The sequence below is a fragment of the Mirounga leonina genome, unplaced genomic scaffold (genome assembly GCF_011800145.1).
Source record: "Mirounga leonina isolate KUSES-001 unplaced genomic scaffold, KU_Mleo_1.0 Mir_173, whole genome shotgun sequence".
Classification (NCBI taxonomy): Eukaryota; Metazoa; Chordata; class Mammalia; order Carnivora; family Phocidae; genus Mirounga; species Mirounga leonina.
In genome coordinates, this window is record NW_023270447.1 from 71,593,475 (window position 1) to 71,607,912 (window position 14,438).

The 14,438-nt window shown below is 51.7% G+C and overlaps 1 non-coding gene across 1 annotated transcript; it reads right to left on the bottom strand.

Moving 5' to 3' along the window:
• Positions 1-4,215: 4,215 nt before the first annotated feature.
• On the bottom strand, positions 4,216-4,322 carry LOC118020422. The gene has a single exon (XR_004681864.1). It is a non-coding gene; the product is annotated as a U6 spliceosomal RNA (small nuclear RNA).
• Between the last annotated feature and the right edge of the window lie 10,116 nt (positions 4,323-14,438).

Sequence of the window (14,438 nt, forward strand, 5' to 3'; positions counted from 1 at the left end):
GCCCACAGAAAAGGATTTTGATTTATCAACACTTGCCCTTCCCGGTCGAGGCAGCTCTTCAGCACGTGGTCAGTTCCTTTTTCAAGTTCTATCCTGTGGAACCAGCATCTCCCCGGGGTGCAGCCTGTGTGCGGAGCCCTGTGCCTGGCGCCGCGGGGCGAGGGAGGCGAAGGGCTGTGTTCAGGAGGAAATGGCACCGTCCTCTCTCACAGAGGAGGCTCTGGAAGAACTTCTCAGAGGCAGTTGCCGGGGTGATCAGCAAGACCCTCTGCATCGTCCGTCAGTCCAGCCAGGAGCTCAGACACAAAGAGGGTCTCTGGTTTCCCGGGGTGACGGAGAAGCCAGAGCCTCTGCTGTAGTCAGAGCAGGTGGGGGTTACGGCGAAGGGGGGGCAGCCACTCCTCTTCTCTGTCACCAACACCACGACTGTGCAGGACCCGCAGAAAGATCCCTGCGGCGTGCCGGGTGACCGTTTTTGAAACAATAAAAAGAAGTTAGCCGTAGCTTGCGAAAGCACATCTCAGTTACACCTAGAGAAGGGAGGGAAGGAGAGGGGTGACTTTCTGAGTTCTCAATACCCCAATCAGCCCTTTGTCTGCAGAACTCCTTCACTCCCCTGATGTATAACCTGCCTGTGTCTCTGCTCTTGGACAACTGGAAACCTTGGGACAGGACTGTAGTTATATTGAATTTTTATTTTATTGTTTCTGCCTGAAATGAGTTTCCCTATTGATAAAACCTTTCTAAACAAGGATATATTTCTTTTGAAATGAGAAACTGAGGTGCGGGCGCACACACACGTAAGAGGACGAAGCTGGCTGTGCCTGCCTCATTGGGCTGTTGTGAGGATTACCTGGGACAATGCCCAGAGCACTGCGCCTGGCGCACGGGATCGGGATCGTAGCTGAGGGGTTGGGGGGGTGTTGCGCGTCAGGGGTCTGCCTGGGATTTTTGCTGTATGACCTCCACGTCCTGGCTGACTCACCAGCAAAATCAGAACTACGTGCTCTTCCCAGACTGAAAACAGGATTTTTTTTCGTTTCTGTAATCTGTGCCGTTGTGCCTCTGCTGGGCTGGCGAGCTTTGATGTTTAATAGCACAGAAGGGCGGGCGGATGGTTTAGGAGCACCCCGTTCCTTTCTCCAAGATTCAATACCTTCCCTCCTTCATGCATCCAGGAAACATGATGCAGCCGTCCCTTTATTCCCATTCTACCAATGAAGAAATTGAGCCTTGCCATCTCTTCGGTTTGCAGCCTTCATCCCTCTCTGTGCAGGCAGTGGACTCTCCCCTTGCCTTGAATGCAGTATCGAGAACCCAAGGATTTGCATGGGAAACCAAGATTCTCTGGTTTGGGGCAGTTGGAAACAACTGGCTTACTTGGATGGATCGATTTTTTTTCTGGATCATTGCCGGCCAATCAATATTTGTGCCACCCACTGCCGTGCTCATCTCCCCGACCCCCCACCTCCCCGAACCACCGACAACCCCCCCCCCCACCGCCACCTGCCTTAAGAAGTGGCAGAGCAGATCAATAATCTTGAAAAAAATCTAGATAAAAGTGTCTCAAGTAAACTGGAGGGGAGGAGATGTGCAGGCGGCTCTCGAGGAGTCCATAAATCGGAAGCTGATGAATTACCTGGGCAGGTGCCTCTGCTGCCTGCATCCTGGTTCAGGATGGGAGTGTCATTAATTAGTTCTCTGGCGCTGGTTATCTGGAGTGAGCTGCTCCATTTTTCTCATTTATTGCTACTAGATTTCAGGAAGGTGTTTGCTAAGTCCCTCCATCTTCTCCCTTATCTAAATATTAGGTATATTTGGAGAGGCCTGAGCGTACCCTGCAGTAAGGAGGACTCGGTCCCTGAACCGCTCGCTGGAGGGTTCTCCCCGTGGGTGTGACGAGGCGGTGGCAGGACAGCCAGTCATTCATAACCGTCATCCCCGTAACTGGTGCCCTAAATTCCCCTCCCTTCCCCTGCTCTGTGGATGGCGTGCCCAACTCAAGGCAGCGGGAGTAAGCTGCTATGAAGAATGATTCCTGCCTAGACCGGGGACAGGGAGGGAAAGGGGAGGCTGGCCAGCAGGGCCATCTCCCCATGTCCAGCTGTAACCTCCTCCTCACTACGTGTTCTGTTGCAGTCGGAGCCCCAGCAGGAACCCACCAGGCTCCAACCAGCGAAGCCACAGATGCTGCGGTGTTCTTTCTAATCAAATTGCCCCAGATCCCCTGGCCCTAGAGGGCCCAAAGTTACAAGTCAACATTAGATGACTTTTCTCCCGGACATAGGCTTTTCTGAGCATTCACCTTTCCTGAATAACAGCCTAGTGCCTGGTTCTGAGCATTATTGAGAATCACACAATAAGACTCCACCTAATAGTGGCTTATGAAGACAGAATCGCATTATTCCCTCACACACCAGTTCTAGACTTGGCTACTGGGGTGGCCAGTCTTGGGGATCCAGTTTGCTCCCACCTTTTTTGTCATTCCTCATTTGTTGGCCTTATTAATTTTATGAAATATGGCTCAACTCACTGTCCACATCCCCTCCATTGGGAAGGGAGAATAAGAGTCATGCATGCAAGTATGGCCTTTCCCTCTAAGGACACAGCCTGGGACTGGCTCACAGGAATACTCACACGTCACTGGCAGGAACCAGTCCAGTGGTTGTGCTGCAGGGGGAGCTGGAAAATGTAGTTTTTATTTTATGCAGTTGAACTTGAGGTTCTATAACTAAGGGAAGAAGTGGAGAATATGTGGGCGTGGGCTGGGATGGGGGTGGGTGAGAAATGGCTGGCCATACCAGGGATATGTGCAAGAGGAGTGTTTTGGGGAATTGGGGTGGGGCTGGCTGTGGGGAGGGGAAAGACTTGGGTTCCTTCTGTCTTTTCTAGCTTTCTGCCTTCCTGGGGCCTTATTTCTCCTCCCTTGACCTTTCTCAACCTTGATCCTGGCATGTGGTTCTTTTCTTATTTTAATTTGGATCTTCTAAAGTATCTCCCAGATCATGGAGAAGCATGGAAGAGCCCTAGGATTCACCAGACTAAGTGCAACTACATAGAAGTTTAGAGAATTTAGTTGTTGGAACCTACTCTGTGCCAGACTCTCTGCCAAGTGCTGAGGATACAGCCCAGAGTAAAAACAGGTATGTACGGTCCCTCCCCTCCTGGAATGTGGGCTACAGCAGGAGAAAAATCACACAAATACACATCGAATTACAGCCATGATTTCCACTTCTGGCCAAGATGGAGTAATAGGGGCTGGATTTACCCTTCTACCTGAAACAAATAAAAAACTGAACAAAAATATACGAAACAGTGATTTCTCAGACTTTAGCCATCAAGCAAAGAAGACAATGATTCCTGAAAGATAGGATTGAAAAGGCAAATCCCATGAATAGTTCATGTTTTATATCTTTAAAAAAAAGTCTTCCTCTTTTGTTCTTGAAAGATATTCTTTTGAGCTTAGAATTTTAGTCTAAGAGGGTCTTCCCCCCCAGTGTTTTAAAACATTCCTCTACTGTTTCCTCACTTGAATTGTTTCTGAGGGGAAATATACTGTCATCCTTATTTTTGTTCCTCTGTGTAATGTGTCTTTCTTCTCCCTCTGGATAATTTCAAGGTTTTCTCTTTACCACTGGCTTTTAGCACTTTGATCATGATGCGACCTAACATAATTTTTTTCTATATCTTTTGTGCTTGTGATTTGTTGAGCTTCTTGGACCTGTGGGTTTATACTTTCCATCGAATTTGGAATATTTTTGGCTATTTTTTTTCAAAAATTTTTTTTTTCTGTCCGAAGGAATAAATCACTAGCAGAATGACACCACAAGGAATGTTAAATGGCATTTGGGTGGAAGAGAAATGATACTGGATGGCTCTCATAAAGGAATAAAGATTGTTGGAAAGAGAAATTACACAGGCTAACATAAAATAGTTTCTGCTACTATTTACCTCTTTGTAAAAAATAATAGAACATTTAAAGACTAATGACAACAATGTAGTGTTGGGTTTATAACATATGGAGAAGTGGAATGTATGACCACCATAGCATGAGCCCTAGAAAGGAAAAATAGAAATATACTATTACGGAATTCTTTTTTGGGGAGGTGTAAATTGTAATTTTTTAATTGGAAAACAAATATACAGCTTGAAATGGATTCGAGGCAAATTGTGTCCTAAGCATATTTTCTTTAAGTGGCTTAAACAAATTTTTAAAAAAATATGGACCACTGCACAAATTTGCATGTCATCCTTGCATAGGGACCATGCTAATCTGCTCTGTATCATTCCACTTTTAGTGTATGTGCTGCCAAAGTGAGCACTGTTCTTACAGAATTCTTACATTAAATGTGCGTCATATAATACCATTTGAAGATACATGGTGATAAGTAAGGATGTATAGTATAAACCCTAAAGTGAGCACTAAAATACCAAGACAAAAAGCTATAGGTCTTAAGCCAACAAAAAAGATGAAATGGAATCAGAAAAATAATCAATTGTTCATAAAGAAGTCAGAAAAAGAAGATAAAGTGAACGAAGAACAAATGTGAAAAATAGAAAACAGAGAGCAAGCTTATGTGTAAAAAGCTAAGCAAATTAATAATCATGTTAAAACTTTCCAACCAGGACCTGGCAGAATGGCTCTTGAGAAGAAGGGTGGTGAGAAGAAGGGGTGTTCTGCCCTCAATGAGGTAGTGACCAAGGAATATACCTTCAACATTCACAAGTGCATCCATGGAGTGGGTTTCAGGAAGGGTGCCCCTCGGGCACTCAAAGAGATCTGGAAATTTACCATGAAAGAGATGGGAACTCCAGATGTTTGCATTGACAGCTCAACAAAGCTGTCTGGGTCAAAAGAATAATGAATGTTGCATACCATATCCATGTACGGCTGTCCAGAAAATGTAACAAGGATGAAGACTCACCCAACAAGTTCTACACTTTGGTTACCTATGTACCTGTCACCATTTTCAAAAATCTACAGTTAATGTGGATGAGAACTAATCGCTGATTGTCAAATAAAGGTATAAAACTGCAAAAAAAAAAATCATGTTAAATGTAAATCATCTAAAAACCCACATTAAATGTGCAGGTAGTCAGATTAGATAAAAAAACAAGACTCAACTGTATGTTGCTCACAAGAAATTCACTTTAAATTTTGACACAAATAGGTTAAAAGGATAGAAAATGATGTATCATGATAACAATAATCAAGAAAATGATGGAGTGGCATGTTACTATTAGAGGAAACTTCAGAGAAAAGAATACCACCAGGGATGTTTCATAATGATAAAGGGGTCAATTTATCAAAAGAAAGCAAGAGAGCCCTAAACATTTATGCACCAAATGCAGAATTTCAAAATAAAGCAAAAGTGGATAGAACTGCAAAGAGAACTAGGCAAATCCACAGTCATAGGGGAATAGTTCCATATCATTCTCACAATAATAGAATAAGTGGACAGAAAGTAAATAGGAATATAAAAGATTTTTTTGAAAAAGTGTTTAAAGGTTTTATTTATTTATTCATGAGAGACAGAGAGAGAGAGAGAGAGAGGCAGAGGCAGGGGGAGAAGCAGGCTCCCTATCCTGTGAGCTGCCCTGCCCCCAACAGGTGTGGGAGCCAAGGCTGGGTGAAGTAGGTAGAGGCTCCCTGGCAGGGACTTATATGGGCTGCTGCGCTGAGCCTGAGGCCATTCACCAGCTGTGTGACCTTAATCAATGGAAACTTCAATTTCCTCATCTGCGAAACAAAGCTGATAATACTTCTCTGTGCATTTGCTATAAAAGATCAGTATTCTACAAATACACCAGGCAGGCAGCCTGGTATATAATAAGCACCTCGGAAATATGATTCAGCTGTCCCCTCCATCATCCCTTAATTCACCAGGGAATGAACAAACCACCACAGATCTGCTTAGATTTGTCCCTTGCTTGCTTGGATCATCAGCTCCTGAGAGACAGGAACAGGCCACGCCTCTCCTCGGGCCCTCAATCTCTGCATGGAGGAGAGCTGCCTGCTGATTGGCCATGTTAGAGGTGAGCACTGGGGGCTCTGAGTGCACAATGGGGGATGTAACCCAGCCTGGGCATCACAAAAGGCTTCTTAGAGAAACTGATGTCTGAGCAGAGTCTTTGTTTTTTTAAGATTTATTTACTTGAAAGAGAGAGAGCTCCAGCTCATGAGTGTGTGTATGTGGGGGGGGGGGGGGGGGGGCAGAGAGAGAGAATCTCAAGCAGACACTCCGCTGAGTGCAGAGCCCGATCCCACAACCCTGAGATCATGACCTGAGCCAAAACCTGAGTCTGACACTTAACCGACTGAGCCACTCAGACACTCCTATCAGAGCGGGGTCTTAAAGGAAGTCAGGAAAAATCCGGAGAAGAGGGGAAAGCATACCAGGCTGAGGGGATAGCATGTGCAAAGGCTCAGAGGTGAGAACCTGGTGTGCTGAGGGAAGATGGTTGGGATCTGTTCTGTGATGGGGGCGAGGCAAGAGCTAGAATGATCCTTTGCACTGATCACAGGCCCCGGAACGTGGTGTGCATACATTTAATATTCGCTGATGAATGGCAGAAGGAGCAGACAATTAAACAAGAGGTTAGTTGGTTTGTCTGACGTCTGGAAAACCTATAGGAATTTCTGGGAATACTGGGACCAGGTCATGAAAGGCTTTGAATGCTGGGATGAGCTTATTTTTCATTCCATAGGTGGTAGTATCTCAATGGGTTTGATCTGCTCTAAGGCAAGATAGAAAATGACAGGTGAGTCCCTTGGTGCAGCTGAGCTCCTCACTCGGGAGCATCTGCTGAAATCGGGAAGGCCCCTGCGGGCAATATTGGCCAATGGCCCTTATCGGTCATTGATCCTTGAGGCTCAAGGGGTTCCCTGGGACCAGAATCCTGGGGAACAACAATGAGGGGGAATGCTGTTGTGTCTGTGTTGCTGCTCCTCGGCCTGGACTTGAAATGATGTGTCCCTTTTCTCCCTGGAGCCAGACCCTGCTCTTCTCCCCCAAACCACCCCGGAGCAGGAGATGGGTGGCGTCCTTGCCTGATTCCCTTCTCTGGCATGCTGGTTGCCCCACTGATCTGCACCCCTTTCAGGATGGTGCCACCCATCTCGATAGGATCCAGCTGGCCTTCTTTCCAAACATCCAGGATGGAGCCTTCATATGCTCAGGAAATTTCTGCCCTCATGCCGTCCTTTCCATATCCTGTTCTTCCCTGAAGGGGCGATGTGGTCAAGCGGGGCCACCGGGCTGGGGCTACAGGGAGCTCTAAGTCTGCTTGGCAGGGAGCCGGCTGGGACGCCCTCCCTGTAGCCCAGGCCTAGTCCCGAGGACCTTGGGAGGCGGAGGGCAGCCTCAAGATGACCCTCACTGATCCCTACCTCCCGGTCTTCGTGTTCTCGCGTACTCCCCTCCCCTCTCTTATACCAATAGAACATGGCGCCATCAAGGGTGTGCCACTCCTGTGATTGGGTGCAAAGCATGGTGACTTCTGTCAGCTAGCAGACTCCAGCTTTGATGGGACAAGCTCTCAGGTGGCAGAGGCATATGTAACATGGAACTGAGGGTGGCGCCCAGCCAACAGCCGGCAGGGAAATGAGGCTCTCAGTCCAGCAGAGCTCAGGAAACCGAGTCTTTCAGCCGTTATCCAAGGGGAGCGGGATCGTTTCTCCGGGGAGTCCTCAGAGGAGACCCGACGCCAGCCAGCACCTTGGCTCCAGCTGTTGAGACACCAGCTGAGTCACACCTGGGTTCCTGACCCTTAGAAACCGAGATGAAGCATGTGTGTTGTTTTAGTTGCTAAGCTTTGGGGTACAGAGACCCTGGCTGCCTCCTGCTTGGGGGAGGGCAGAGTTCACCGGGAAAATACGCCGGCCCAGGTGCACCTCCAGAGCCAGGCCACGGTCCTCCACAGCGCCTTCCTCGTGGGGGCCACTTATTCAACCGGACCAAAGTCGGGTAGCCAAGGGGAGATTAATAAGCATGCGCCGTGCCGCCCCTCCTGTCCCTGGCTCCTGCCAATCACTACCTAGCGCTCCCTCCCCTTCGGCCTGGTCCACACCACCCCAGCTCGGACCATCCCATCTTCCTGCTTCGGAACATTTCCTGCTGAAAAGAAAGTCAGCTGGTGCGGCTGCGCAGGAGGGAGGGGCGTGCAGGGGGAGGGGCGTGCAGGGGGAGGGGCGTGCAGGGGGAGGGGCGTGCAGAAGGGCGGTGCCACAGTGAGACTCTGGAGCCAGGTCGCAGTCCGAATCCTGGCTGGGCCTCAGACGGGCTTAGTTTCCCAACTTCTCTGAGCCTCCGTTTCCCCCTTTTGTAAAATAAGAGTATAACAGTGTCTGTCTCATAGGGTTGCCGTTGTGAGTTAGTGCACATAAAATACTGAGAACAGCGCCTGATACTTGGGCTCTCAGCATGCCCTCATCCTTGCGGTCTCTTAGGTTAATCTTTTGGTGTGGGAGTTTCCCTGTCCTGCACATTTTCCTTCTGGGCTCAGGCCCTCCACCCACCCTATACTTGACTGACCACTTGGATGCTTTGTTCCTGCTGTACCCTCTGCCTGGATGCCACGTACCCTAAACTCTTGGTCCCCCCAAATGCTGCCCGTCCTTCAGTGCCCCAGCCCCCCGTGGACCTTGAAGGCAGAGCACAGCGGAGGGAAATGGACTTCGGAGCCCGAGAGGTGTGGTTTCATCCTGGCTCCACCTCTCACTTGCCTTGTGACCTTCTGATTTCCCTGCCAGGTACACCTGACTGGTGCAGATGGTAAGGCTAAGCCCGCAGGGTTCTTAAATGCACTGACTGTGGTGGTTCCTAGAAGGACCTGGTGCACAGAGGGTGCCTAATAACTGCTGGTTGGCATGATCAGTGCCGGGCTGACATCTGCCCCCGGCACTTCACCTCCGGAAGGGCAGGTAGATCCCCGGGGAAACCTTTTCCGCCAGCCTCACTCTGGGAAAGAGAAATAGAAAATTTTCTAATTCCAAAGAGTAAATGTCAGAGGCTTGGGAAGGATTCGGAGGTTCTGAAAATAAACCTGGCATACATGGGGGGAGGGGGAGGAGAGCCAGGCGGGGCATGGAGATGAGGTGCCAAGGCTGGGAGAGACAGAGACACATACAGAGAGAGACTGCAGGATCCCTCTTTTTCCTGGGATAAAAGACTCAGGTGGCCCCTGAGCGTTTGTGGGGCAGACCGTCTGCCGTGCTGGGAGACGTGGGGCCTATGAGCAGAGTGTGGACAGGGCAGACTCCTTCAAAGCTCCAGGGAACCTTCATGCTGTGAGCTCGTGGGGCCAGAGGACACTGTCCCTGAGGTTGCAAACCCTGCAACACTGCGGTCCTGGATGGTCCCTGGGGCCCACATGGCAGCCTCTGGTAGCCCTTCCTGAGCACCCCTGCTCCCCAGAGCCCTCCAGCCTGGCCCTACGTGACCTGGCTCCATGGCCCCTCACCGCCCCTGTTCCTGCTCCGGATTCCCCAGTGACAGCGGAAATTCCCAGTTCCCTGTATGACCTGGGAGCAGAAAGCCCTCCTTGCTCCCAGCAGGCCCCGACTCCCCCCAGCTAAGACCGACACCTGCCCTGTCCCTGGGATCTGGGTCCTGGGAGGGGTGGGGACCCAGCCCGGCTTCTGCCCTCAGAGGCCTGGGGAGACAGCTGGGCATTGGGAGCCAGCAGGGAATGGCCGGGCTGTGAGTCAGCCAGAGCTCCGGTCACTCCCGGGCCAGACCACGGGCCCCAGCGGGCTGGGGGTCACACAGAACCGGGAGGACTGGCAGCTGGCATCATCCATCCACATTTCAGTTTATATCCTGATGGTGCTCGAAGGATGCTCCCCAGCCGGAGCTCCGACACAGCGGCCTTGGAGGGGCCAGGGAAGCAGAGGGGAAACCCCTGTTTACTGATCCTCGGGTGCACATCCGGCCCACACCAGGGGCTTTGCCTGAGATATTCCGTTTAGCGTTGCATTAGGACAGTTCTCTTCTGCAAGCCTTTGCCCATCTCTGGGCCTCAGTTTCCCCCTCTGTGAAGTGGGTATGGGCCTGGAGGGCCATTCTCCCGGGTCCTTCCCATTCTGCAGTTCCTCTGAGCCTCAGTTTCTCCTTCTGTGAAAGGGGGTGGTGATGACACCCACCTCTCAGGGGCTGTGGGGACACAGGGAGGAGAGGGTGCGGGGTGCTGGGTGGCGGGCAGGCGACCTGGGAGCTGCTGGTCTGTCTGTTCCACTGTCTCCGCCCCCTTGCCCCCCACCTTTGCTGCCATTTCCTGGGTGGCTGCTGAGCTGTGATGGTCTAAGCTTTCCCACAGCCGGTCACCCTTTTGTCCCCATAACCCACAGGGGGCTGAGTGGTTTGTTTGAAATGCAGGAGCGTCCTGTCCTCCAGACGCTCAGAGCCCCTCAGAGGCCCCACTGCTCCTATGGCAGTGACCTAACCTTGAGCCTGTTCAGGATCCTGGGAGTCCGGCTCCCGCCCCGCCCCCTGCAGCCCCTCCCACACTCACCCAGGTGGGAAACTGAGGCTCAGAGAGGCGATGAGACTCGCCCAGGCTGCCCATGGGGAGATGGCTGAGCCGAATTCAAACCCAGGCCCGTCGGGCTGGGTCCCAGCGCCCAGCACCCCCCCCCCAGGCCATCCAGGAACGTCACCTCCAAGTGGTGTGTGCCCCTGGGGGGCCCTGTCCCAGCAGACAAATGCTGTGTCTACCCCCACATCTGGGTTTCGTGACCAGAGGACGGGTATAATAACACCCAGCCTGGGGGGTTTAACAGCCAGAAGGGGTGCACTGTCTCATCCCTGGGAACGAGCCCTGATCGATCTGTTTCCATGCTCTGGGCCATCCCTGCAGCCCCAGGTCACCCTGATTTGTTTTCCTCCCAACCGCTGGACATCTATTGATTTGGAAGGAATGTGGGAGAGGCACCAAGAGGCTCTGATCTGTCCTGGTGATGTTCCAGAGAACTCGTGAGCCTTTGAAGAGATTAATGCTTCATAATCACTGTGATTTGGGTCCACGGGGCACAGGACACTCCCCAGGCTCCTCATTAAAGAGCTAATTGTGTTATTTGACTACGCAACTGATGTCTCTGCCATGCCCTTTGCTGGGTCTTCAGAGTCCGGTAGACTCGGGCATACAGGCGGACCCGGTTTTCCTGGCATAGGCAGCTAAGCACAGCCCAGCTCAGCTCACCGGGCAGAGGCCTTCGGGAATGCACTAGAACTGGGGGCTCTGGTCTTGTTCATTCCCTGCCTTGATTTCTCCTATCGCCCTTCATGCAGTAGCATCTCCAGGCACTGTTGAGTTCCATCAATTGATCAATATTGCTGAGCCTGGACTCTGGGCTGTACCCCTTTCTATTCTCCTTTATTTACCAGTGGGCTGGTGGGCTGTCCTAAGGCCCTGAGCTGGGGTGAATGCAGGAATACAAATAAGGGGTCTACCCTCAGGGCTTCACAGTCTGATGGGGGAGGCAGGTGCCCAAGGGAACAAACACAAAGAGAACTGATAGGTGCCACGGTGGGGGTGAGAGTAGGTCTGTATTTTAGGCACTGAAGTGAGGTGGTTACAGGTCCGAGGCACGTGGGCTTGTGTCCCAGCCCTGCCATCCATGGCCGTGGACTCTGGATCAGTTACTCACCTCCCTGAGCGTTGATCATCCCCTCTGCACAATGGGAATCATGTTGGGAATTTCTGTTGCTGTGTGAACACCAAGATGAAACATTTCTGTTTGTGCACGTGCATGCATGTATATGTGTGTGCATATATGTATGTGTAAATAGAGCGGTACGTATGGATGATACCTGGGCTGACATCGGCTCACCCCGTGCCACCTCCTCTGTGGATTCTGATGTCTGGGGTTGAGTGACCATATGGGAGCGTGCTGCCCATGATGCCGCTACCTGGCATTTTCTGGGCAGTGACAGGGACAGAGGTGGTAGCCCTCATTGTCCCCTCCTCCCCTAATGAGATCACCTGACACTCTAGGGGCCTGCAGCCAACCAGCTGCCCTCCTGCCCCCGCACATGGCACTTTGAGGTCTAAAAATAGATGCCCCCACCTCCCTGTTCTCTCCCCAGGCCAGGGGAAAGCAAGGGCAGAACAATCGCCCGGAAAAATGCCCTCCAGGAGATGACAGTTTGGATGAGTTCAGCCTGAGGTAGTCGCTTACATCTATTTCTGGGATGTCACAGGACCTAAGCTCCCGACTCACTCATGCCTTCACATATGTAGCTGATGTTTACGCAGCGCCTACTGGGCCCCAGATCCTCAGATAGCCTTGCTCCTTATCTCCCCCCACCCCTGCATTTTCTCCTGATATTTGTCACCTGCAAAGGTGTTTCCGCAGAACAATCACAACCACAACCACAAACAGCCCTTTGGGGACCTCACATTGTCGTGCAATGCTGAGCGACTCTCTGGGGCTCTGCACATGGGGGTGGCGGCCATGGCAGGACGCTGTGGTGTGAAGGGGAGGCCGCTGTGGTGCCTAGCGGGTGCTCGACAGACTTCAGTGCCCCACGGAAGCACTGATCCTGCAGAGGGCTCTGTGTGTCATGGTGAGTCGTGGATTCTACTGGATAGATCACCAGAAAGCTGACCGGTCCCGTCAGAGAGCGTGTGAGATGTTCTCCAGGGAGGGTTCGGATGCTTTGCGGGGAAACAGGATTCTGTTAGGCATAAGCACATGGGGCCAGAGCCAAGGACATACGATGATGGCTGGACCCATGGCTGGACGGATGGTTGCATAGCCAGTAAGAAGGGTGCATGAGAGGACATGTGGGAAGAGGGGAGGGAAGAACCAGGAAAGGGAACGGACGCAGGGCTGACAAGTGGGGGGTAGGTGAACGAGGGGCGAGTGCGTGTAGACTTAGGTGAGTCCAGGAGGGGCGGTCCTCCCCAGATAACACAGACTAGAGGGATAAGGGGGTTGTGAGTATTCTGGTGGAGAGGGCAGGCGTCATGAGAACAACAACCCTTGCCTTTTGACCCTCTCTCTGCCCCTGTGGTCATTCCCTGTGACGTTCTTGACATCTGCTCAGTTCCAGCTTGTGGGACAAGCTGGGGCTCCGAAGAGGGGCTGGCTGTCTGGCGGGAAGGCTGTGTGCCCAGGACCGAGACCCGCGTGCACAGAGCGCCTGGGGAAGTACGGGGATGTGGCCCAGAGTGTGCCTGCTGCCTCGCCCAAGCTACTGAAGATGGGACACGGCGCACTCCTTAGGTGCCGCCGCTCCTTTGATCGCAGCTGACGGGCCCAGGGGTGAGGCGCTGGTCACTGCATAGCTGCGTTTTATTTTATTTTCACCAAAAAGCCATGTATAGCTGGGTGAATTTCCAGCTGCATGCAAGATGTCAAGTGAGCACAATCTGTTGGGAGAGTAGAGACAAGGTCACGTATGAGCCCATGGAGGAAGGAGGAGAAGGAGAGAGTCACTGCCTTGATTCCTTGGGCTTCCCACACCAGGTCCCGGGAGGTCCGAAGCGCCTTGACAAGGATGGTAGCAGTGAGAAGGGAGAGACTAATTCTGCCATAGAAGGGGGTTTAAACTGTCAGAGAAGGAGCCACAAGAGCTGTGACATTTGAGGGTGGGTTTTGAGGGGTGACTAAGAGTTCTCCAGGTGGAGGAAGAAGAACACAACATTTCAGCCTGAAGATGCATGGAAACGGAGCACGTTCCTGCCGTTTGAATCTAGTTTGCATTAAGAGTTGAGGCAATGGAGAAGGGGGGAACAAAGCCCCCTCTTCTGAGCACCTACTAAGTGCCCAGGACCACACAGGTGCTTTTCATGCAGCTCATTTTGCCCCCACAGTCAGGAGTACGTTCTTCATTCTACAGACAAGGAAACCGAGGGTCAGAGAGCCCTGGGAAGGCTTGTGCGGTGAGTAGAGGCGGGATATGAACCCACCTCTGCAGACTCAAGCCCGCACCCTGTCTGTGGAAACTTAGCACCATCTCGTCCAAGGCGGGGAAGACGGGCCTGGCCAGCTGTGAGAGATTCAGTGCCCTCTCTCTCTCCTGATGCCCCGGGGGCCTGGGCCACACCCGCTCCCTGCCGGAGAAGTCTCCTGGGTGGCTCCCTCCTTCCTCTGGATGCAGGAAAGGCTGGGATGCAGAGCTGACAATGCTCCAGGCCGCGGGGACTGACACTGCTTGAAGGCGGGATGTCATTAGGTAGAGCTGTTCTGCTCAGAGACAAAGTGCGTCGTGCGGCCCGGTCTAAACAGCTGAAGGCAGTAGCAAATTACAGGGAGAGGGAGTGTTATTTTTCCTGGCAGCAAACCTAGTGGCAGCGGAGTTTTTCCCCGGTATTTTTTTTTTTTTAATTGAGGTACAGCTGGTATATTCTCTAAGTTTCTGGTGGACAGCGTTAATAGTTTGGTATCTGTGTTCATTACCAAGTGATCATCTCCAGAATAGTCACCACCAATC